Source organism: Globicephala melas, chromosome 6 (genome assembly GCF_963455315.2).
Source record: "Globicephala melas chromosome 6, mGloMel1.2, whole genome shotgun sequence".
NCBI classification, from domain to species: Eukaryota; Metazoa; Chordata; class Mammalia; order Artiodactyla; family Delphinidae; genus Globicephala; species Globicephala melas.
The window spans coordinates 72,379,689-72,389,169 of NC_083319.1; positions in this window are offsets into that span (position 1 = coordinate 72,379,689).

Sequence of the window (9,481 nt, forward strand, 5' to 3'; positions counted from 1 at the left end):
ATAACACCATACGCAAAAATAAACTCAAAATGGATTAAAGATCTAAATGTAAGGCCAGACACCATCAAACTCTTAGGGGAAAACATAGGCATAACACCCTATGACATACATCACAGCAAGATCCTTTTTGACCCACCTCCTAGAGAAATGGAAATAAAAACAAAAATAAACAAATGGGACCTAATGAAACTTCAAAGCTTTTGCACAGCAAAGGAAACCATAAAGAAGACGAAAAGACAACCCTCAGAATGGGAGAAAATATTTGCAAATGAAGCAACTGACAAAGGATTAATCTCCAAAATATACAAGCAGCTCATGCAGCTTAATATCCAAAACACAAACAACCCAATCCAAAAATGGGCAGAAGACCTAAACAGACATTTCTGCAAAGAAGATATACAGATTGCCAACAAACACATGAAAGGATGCTCAACATCACTGATCATTAGAGAAATGCAAATCAAAACCACAATGAGGTATTACTTCACACCAGTCAGAATGGCCATCATCAAAAAATCTACAAACAATAAATGTTGGAGCGGGTGTGGAGAAAAGGGAACCCTCTTTCACTGTTGGCAGGAATGTACCTTGATACAGCCACTATGGAGAACAGTATGGAGGTTCCTCAAAAAACTAAAAATAGAAGTACCATACGACCCAGCAATCCCACTACTGGGCATATATCCTGAGAAAACCATAATTCAAACAGAGTCAGGTACCACAATGTTCACTGCAGTTCTATTTACAACATCCAGGACATGGAAACAACCTAAGTGTTCATCGACAGATGAATGGATAAAGAAGATGTGGCACATATATACAATGGAATATTACTCAGTCATAAAAAGAAACAAAATTGAGTTATTTGTAGTGAGATGGATGGACCTAGAGTCTGTCATACAGAGTGAAGCAAGTCAAAATACCATATCCTAACACATATATATGGAATCTAAGGAAAACAAAAAATGTTCTGAAGAACCTCGGGGCAGGACAGGAATAAAGACACAGTCGTAGAGAAAGGACTTGAGGACACGGGGAGGGGGATGGGTAAGCTGGGATGAAGTGAGAGAGTGGCATGGACATATATATACTACCAAATGTAAAACAGCTAGTGGGAAGCAGCCGCATAGCACAGGGAGATCAGCTCGGTGCTTTGTGACCACCTAGAGGGGTGGGATAGGGAGGGTGGGAGGGAAACGCAAGAGGGAGGAGATGTGGGGATATATGTATACATATAGCTGATTCACTTTGTTATACAGCAGAAACTAGCACAGCATTGTAAAGCAGTTATACTCCAATAAAGATGTTTAAAAAAAAACAACTATACTTCATAAAATTAGAAAAAGAAAAAAAAATAAAAAGACAAACTGCGAAAAAAAAATGTAGTCTCCAATGTGATGTTACTTGGATGTGGAGCCTCTGGGAGGTAACTGGGTTGTGAGGGCAGACTCGTGAATGGGATGAGGGTCTTATACGAAGAGGTCAGAGAGCTGATGCACTCTCTTTCTACCCTGTGCGGTCACAATGAGAAGTTGGCAGTTTGCAACCTGGAGGAGGATCCTCACCAGAACCCTACCATACTGGCCCCCTGATCTCAGACATACAACTATGGGAAATAAATTTCTGTTGTTTATAAGCCTCCAGTCTATGGGAATCTGTTACAGCAACCTGAACTAACACACTGTACCTAACACCCTGATATTTTTGTATGACTTTCACTAAGTACTTCAATTTAGTCAAGAAATGGCATTAGTGGCATTAATGGCATAAACTCTAAGCAGAGGATATTCTATCACTCGGAGTAAATCTGAAAAGGATAATTACTTTCTGGCTATTAACATCATAATATCTTCATTTAAAAAAATGAAAGAGCTATGAAATCTTTTACTTAAAAATGTACACCAAATACCGGGCTCACCTGAGTGAGAAAAAAAAAAAAAAGGTGAGTATCATGCATACCTAAGTCTGAGAATGACTGTGGAAGACAAAATATTTTGTGTTTCAGTATTTGTTTTAGTCATAATTCAGCTAAGATTTGATGCTTTACTTTGAGGCTAACAGAGATTCCAGGCTTCAAAATTTCAGGATCGGGCTTCCCTGGTGGTGCCGTGGTTGAGAGTCCGCCTGCCAATGCAGGGGACGCGGGTTCGTTCCCCGGTCCGGGAGGATCCCATATGCCACAGAGCACCTGGGCCCGTGAGCCATGGCCGCTGATCCTGCGCGTCCGGAGCCTGTGCTCCGCAACGGGAGAGGCCACAACAGTGAGAGGCCCACACACCGCAAAAAAAAAAAAAAAATTTCAGGATCACTGTCCAAAGTTCTATCCAGAAGTCTTCCTAACAGGGTTCTTGCTGATCCATCAGCACCTCCCCCCAGGCTTCCATTCACTGTGATGGAAAGGAGAGCATCACACAGAGATGCCCTCATTCCTCCATTCAGATGTTCTGGCCATCCCATCTATCCTTTTGTTTCCACATCCTTCTCATCTCACTTATCTGCATCACCAGTGAATCCTTAACTAATTTATCCAAGATGATGTTGCCACATTGCTTTCAAATATATTTACAGTCAACTCTGAGTATTAAAAAACTTTGTCTACATATGTCAATTCTAATGTTTGTGGTGTCCTAGTAGATACTGCCTAGGTTTCCAAAAGATTTTAAAACATTAATTATTTTTAAAAGTTTGAGGAAACAAGAAAGCCATCAATAATTCATATTATTACAATTATTTTAATCTTCAAGAAGGGAAGAGAGAAGAAAGTCTTGCATTTTGCTTGAAATTTTTGTGTGTTCAATTCAAATCATGATACTTCAGGAGACTATAGTATCATTTAAAATATGAGAGACATAAAATATTTACAGAAAAATTTCATTAAAATTACTAATTTTTAATTTACCAGTGCTCATACCTCTCCAATTATATGAAAATTTTTATTGGAAGGAGGCGTGATTAAAGAAGAACTACCCACCTGACTTAGTAATAGATCCAAGCTGGCTGATCAAGCCAACTGCCATCTGGTCAATCAACTGCCATTGGAAAGGCTGTTCTAAAAATACCTTCATATAAGTACCTAAATCTCATCAAAATGTAATGACTTCTAATTTATGTTAGCTAGCAGGAAACAAACTTTCACTGCACATTTTAGATTCCTACTTGTAATACGATTACCAAACCTCTCCAAGATTCCCAAATAATTTCCCTGAAAGAAAAACGAAGTAACGTATCCTGATTCTATACCACTTTACTGAGTTGTCACTCTAGCCTTGTACATTAGAGCAATCTCTGGCAGCCTTTAAAATAAAGCTAAGTCCATCCACCTGCTTTTGCTCAATATGCTAGCAGTGAAATATACAAAACATGTATTTTTTATTTACACAAAGTAAATGGCCGCAGTACAGAAAACCAAGCAGGTGGTTGGCTATCCACCAACTGTGAGACTATTTACTCTTCCGTAAAATAGGGACAACACAGAATTCCCTGCCTCACAGGTCACTGTGATATTCAAATTAGAAAAGCATACTGTGAACCCTAAAGCAGTATGACTATTAAATATGTACACACATAAATACTTTTCTATCAAAACTATATTCGAAGGCGAAAGTACAGACACTATAAAAATAGTGAAACAATCCTTTCATTTGAGTTGCTGTTTCTGAAGTGTCAGGCATTCAACTGGAGCCAAGATTTTCTAAGAAGCCAGTCTTTCCTAAAGATGTAAGTCACTGGGCACCAGATTGTACCCATAAATCTCCTTCTCACATTTGCACAGGCAGATTATCCCACAAAAGCCTTCGCAAGTTAAGAGCAACAAAACAAGGAGTAAACACCCAAGGACAAATCCCTGAGAAAACGCAGTGTTTTGGGCACAGTGTCTGGGGACAAGCCATACCCAGGTTTGCATGGTAAAGATACAGAGAAAAGGAATGGGACAGGTTCTTTCCACACACAGCAGCCACTGCCACCCCGGCTTCTACAAAGCTAGTGGTTTAGGTGACTCTGATCAACACAGCAGGCTCAGGATCCCATTGTACATGCGACTTGGCTCGGGATCACCCAACTGAATTTGCTAACACAGTGACTCCAGAAGAATCACCCATTAAAAACAATCCAAATACAGACTCTAAATGTGCAGAAAGCCTTTTGTGATCTCCGCTGGAGCTTAGAGTATCTAACAGCTGCAACTATGACTGTTCTAGCTAATTGCTCTCAGCAACAAAAATAAACAATCACTCCAGGATGAAGACTGTAGCCCGCCAAATATTAATGAATTTTTTAACAGTCAGAAATCTCAAATCTTGGTTTAAAGGCCTTGCTACCGGTAAAAATAAAACGTCTCAAAGAACAAACACAGGGTTGAGGAGGCCCAGAAAGAAAAGTCCTTATTTTGTATTTAATCCTCCCCTGTCCCCTTCCTCCCCCCACCCCAAAAAAAGAAAAAAAGGAAAGTGCCTTGTGTCTGGAAGAATTTAAGCAATCTGAGTTAAAATTTATTTTAACTCATAACTTTTTAACATATGGGGGAAAAGAGTCGCACTGATTGGAGCTATTTTTAAAGTGCAGCTCTACTGTAAAAATAGACATTTACTCATAAGGATGCTTGAATAGAGAACAAGCCCAATCTACGTCTCATTGTTAAGAAAGGGGTGAAAAAAGACTGTCGTATTTTCTGGAGAGCCGTTTATGGTCCGCCTGTGATGTCACAGCAGCATCCAGGTGCACTCTAACGAGCGTCTTTCAGTCTCCTCCATCCTTTTACAAGTGCTCTCCTACCATCAGCTTTTTCTCCCAGAACATGCAATAAGGAGCCAGTATTTACGCAGACCCTCGCTGGAAAGATCACGGCAATCAGAGACCCATGGAAAGAGGAAAATTTACTCACCCACACTTGTGTTCATCGTCCTCCTCTCCTCAGAGCCCCTATTCAAGAAGGGAGCATTTCCTTTTTCTAAGGAAAGAAAGGATAGAAGCAGTTGACTTATCAGTATGGTAGGGTATCTGCGTGTCCCCTGTCCAGACAGAGAAGAAGTAGCTTCACACTTCTCCCTTCCCATTCAGGCCCCTGATGCTTAGCTGAAGTCTGCAACCAAACTGCCCACCTTAGACAGTGGCAAGTAGGCATTTAGGCACATCCCCACACTGAGACTTGGAGATATTGCCGCAGTTTCTATACTTCAGTTGGTCTTCAGTCTTTATTAAAACCTGGAGGAATGGAGTTGTAATGGGAAACCATGTAGAATTCCTGATTTCTATACCTCCCTGACATGTGAGCAGCAATCAATACAAACAAAACTAGATAACAGTTTTCATGTGCCTTATCTTAAACCAAAATCAAAACGCATTATTTTACGTCTGTTAAAAAATTTCTCCATACACTCATGAACAAAATCAAAAGGAAGGAAAACAGCTTTATCAAGAAAAAAACAAATTTGAATGTTTAAAATCTTTATGAAGAAGGTGAGATATATAATCACAGCTTCAAGCAAAAAAGTGTGAGAGGGGGCTTCCCTGGTGGCGCAGTGGTTGAGAGTCCGCCTGCCGATGCAGGGGACACGGGTTTGTGCCCCAGTCTGGGAAGATCCCACATGCCGCGGAGCGGCTGGGCCCGTGAGCCATGGCCACTGAGCCTGCACGTCCAGAGCCTGTGCTCCGCAACGGGAGAGGCCACAGCAGTGAGAGGCCCGCGTACCGGGAAAAAAAAAAAAAAAAAAAAAAGTGTCAGAGGAAAAAAGGTATCTTTTTCAGGAAAGGATTGAGTAATTTTTGACTTGTTACTTTTTGTACTGTATAAATTTCCTACAGTGACCATATTTTTACTGCTTAAACTTATCCACAAGGATGTAAATTATACTGAGTGTACCGCAATAAAATACTACATGCACTTACCTATATTCAATTTCTAGATACCCTACATATCCTGCAGGAATCAAGAAATCTCATCCCACAAAAGGACAAAGTTTATGAAAGTTAATTCAGTGTGTTTGGTACTTGAATGATAGCAATGGGCAGAGTTCCAAGAGTTAGGAGAACTGGGTTCAAGCGCCAGGTCTCATGTTAGCAAAAGAACCTTGGAGAACCTTAACTTCTCTGGGTCTGACTCAAATCTGAAGAATTAAGGTGCTAAAAGATGCCTGAGGTGTCTTCCTGCTCAAAGCCAGAGTGAAAATAGACACAAATTAAATCTTCAGCCCTGAAACAGCAAAGCAACTGGTATAGAGTAGATGCTTAATATACATTTAATGAAAGAGTTAACAGAAGGGAAGTTTTTAAAAAATAATGTATTTAAAAGAGAGCTTCCCAACCTGTGTGCCATGGCAAGCTGCCTTATCATAGAAGGATTATGGGTGTGTAGAGATATTGATCTCTTCAGGACTGGAGCCAAGAACATGAAGAAGTTTGAGAAGCACAACTTAATACTACCATCACACCAAAAAACAAATCATCTGTATTAGGATAAGTTTCAGATAAACTTCTAAGAAGTTCTCACCACCCTTCACTTAGGAAACACAGAATGTCTGCCTTATCATTTGGTACTCAGGCCATTTAATCCTAAGACAGAAAACATAAGGAGCAATTTACTTGAAGAAGCAAAGAGGCTTTCCTTACGTGATGTACGGGTGCAAAGCAGGTACTTCTTAAAGAGTAATTCCTGAAAAGCAGAATCCTCTCAACATATACTTGAGTTCAAATGGAGAACACACAGCAGCAACCATTCTCAAGAGATGAAATTCTGCTAAACATGTAAGTAATACGGTAACAACTGCAATTTCTGCTTCCACATATACAGCAATAGCTACTTATCCTTTTGGGTAAGTATTCAGGGATTTTTTGGTGTGAGAATCTGCATTATTTCTTGCAATTATTACTACTTGCAACTTCACAAAAGCTACGTTTTGATAAAGGAAAAGACCTAGAACATGCCTGTGAACATATAAGGGTTTACTTTCAACACGGTGCTCAACCTGGTACTTCCGGGTCTGAGAACTAAAAGCTGTGCATCTTCTGGATGTCTGACCACCTGCATTTGTGCATTGTAGCCTCCCTCCCCCCATCCTCACCGCAGCTGCCACACCTTTGTCACAATCCAGCCCAATCCAGAGAACAAAGCTACCTCAACAGCTGTGCTTCATTCCACAGGGTGGGTCACCCTGAAGATGGCTGCCAGTTTCTTCACATCTGCAAGGAGGTCCACAGTAGGGTTGGCTGCTTCCGAAACTGGACAAGGAGAATTCTCGGAAGGAGTGCACAATAAAGATCAGAGTTAGAGATAGCACTGGGCTAGAGACAATCTGTAGGTCAAAGGGCCCTTCAGGACAAACAAACAAACGCCTTCCCCTGAAGGGCTATTTAAATGGGCTGCCTTTTCTGTGGCTCTTCACTGAAATGCAAGGTATGGCTATTAACTGACCTTCCCAAACAACAACAGAAAGGTAAAAAGCTGTCAAACTAAAACCTCATCTTGGAAATATCTGAGAAATATTTCAATTTTATAATTTTCCTCTCACCTTCCATGCAGGTGATACCTGAGCGATAGGTAAGAAAAGTATGAAATGTAAATCCAACATTTAAGAGTGAACCAGGTACCATGGCACTAGAAATAGCATAACCACTAAAGAAGGATCACGTTATCATCTTAAATTATTGAGTTTGAGAAGTATACATTGTGAGAAAGAGATTGATCCACTATTCTCTTACTAGGGAGATCTAGTTTCATTTGGTCTCTTTGCATACACTGAACAACATGCTCCAAATACCAATGACTTCTTTTAAAAGAAGTCAATGTCCTTACCAGCAAGTTCTCTGCAACTCCAAAAATCACATATAATCTATCATAGCAAGTATTTCTAGTGTTACAATAGAAATGGGCAAGGTAACAAGAACAAAATTTCAATGTTTAGATACTCTGTATTTCATTATGGACTCAATTTTCCGACTAATCTGAGATTTAACTAGTCATGAACACAAAAATGTTTAATGAGCTCATAGGTCTGTACTGAATGTGACTTAATAGCCCAGAAACTGTTACAAGTAGACAGAAGCTTACCTACATGTCTTTAATCAGTGTTCTCTTCGTGGATTCCCTCCCCCAATCTCTTTTAAATCCCACCTACCCTTAGTGATGCAGCTCAACTGCTACCACTTTTGTGTGGCTGCCCATTCCCACCCCACTAACTATCCTCACCCAATACACACACACACACACACACACACACACACACACACACACACGCAGACATGTATGAGTCACTCCCATCTTCCTTTTCTTTTTAATGTACTCTGTTCATAGCATTCTTGTCTTTCTTTGTATTGTATAGCTACTTGTGGATGCGGACAAATCTTCTGGAGAATAAGACAGGCTATGTTAAGGACAGAGAGGCATATGACTTCCAAACAGGGGTTCATGCTTGACTGCTCTAAGGTATTCCAAAATGTAACATCCATGAGTATTTCTGGGGGTTAGTATCTATTACATCTTAATCTACATCTTTAGTTTTTTAAGCTAAAAGTAGTATTAATAATGAGTGTGAGACCCTAAGATTTTGACATGTTTTCATTCAAAGAATAAAGCTAGTCAGCATACTTTTAATATTCAGGATATTTTACCATGAGTGCTTTGCAAGTTGTCACTCCATATATTATATGTTTAGAGAGAGCAAGACCATCCAGCCAATTCCTCCATTAACCTAACTATTCACACAGGCAATGTCTTTATTGTGTATAATAACGTTTATTTTGCTTCAGAAAGGATATGGACAACTTAATGAACAGAAGAGCATCTCAAGATTGACTAAACTAAATGATACGGATGCCAGATTGAAAATTACACAAATGAGGGACTTCCCTGGCAGTCCAGAGGTTAAGACTCCACGCTTCCACTGGAGGGGGCGCGGGTTCCATCCCTGGTCAGGGGAACTAAGATCCCACATGCCCGAGGGGCACGGTCAAAAAAAAAAAAAACAAAATTAGTAACAAATGGGCTAATAATCAATCCAAGAAAGGAAAAGCAGAATCTATAAGAAGAACAGAGCAGGTTCACTCTTATGAGTGGTAAAGGGGTTTGTAACAACTACAGCAAGTTAGCTGGACACCTGCTTCCAGGTGGCATGGCAGGGTGGCTTGTCTGTTCTCACTTCTAAGTAACAGTTTCCAAGAAGGTAAGAGCCACATCTTGCTCATTTTTACAGACCCAGGACACAGCATAGATAACCAATAAACCTGTGCTGAATAACCAAAAAATACTTCTGTTTATTTCTATGAACCAGAACACTGGAAAGGTTCATTTCAGTAACCCCATGTCAACAGGCTACCTGTATTAATGTGTAGATGTTTTAGTCCTTCCAACCTGAAGGGAATTGAGCCCACTTTTGAAAATTTTCAGAGAAAGAATACAAACAACAGTAGAGAAAAAAATGAACCACTTGCTGAAATAACTGAGGCTATAAATGCTCTTCAAATAATAATCAATTCTGTTATAATTCTA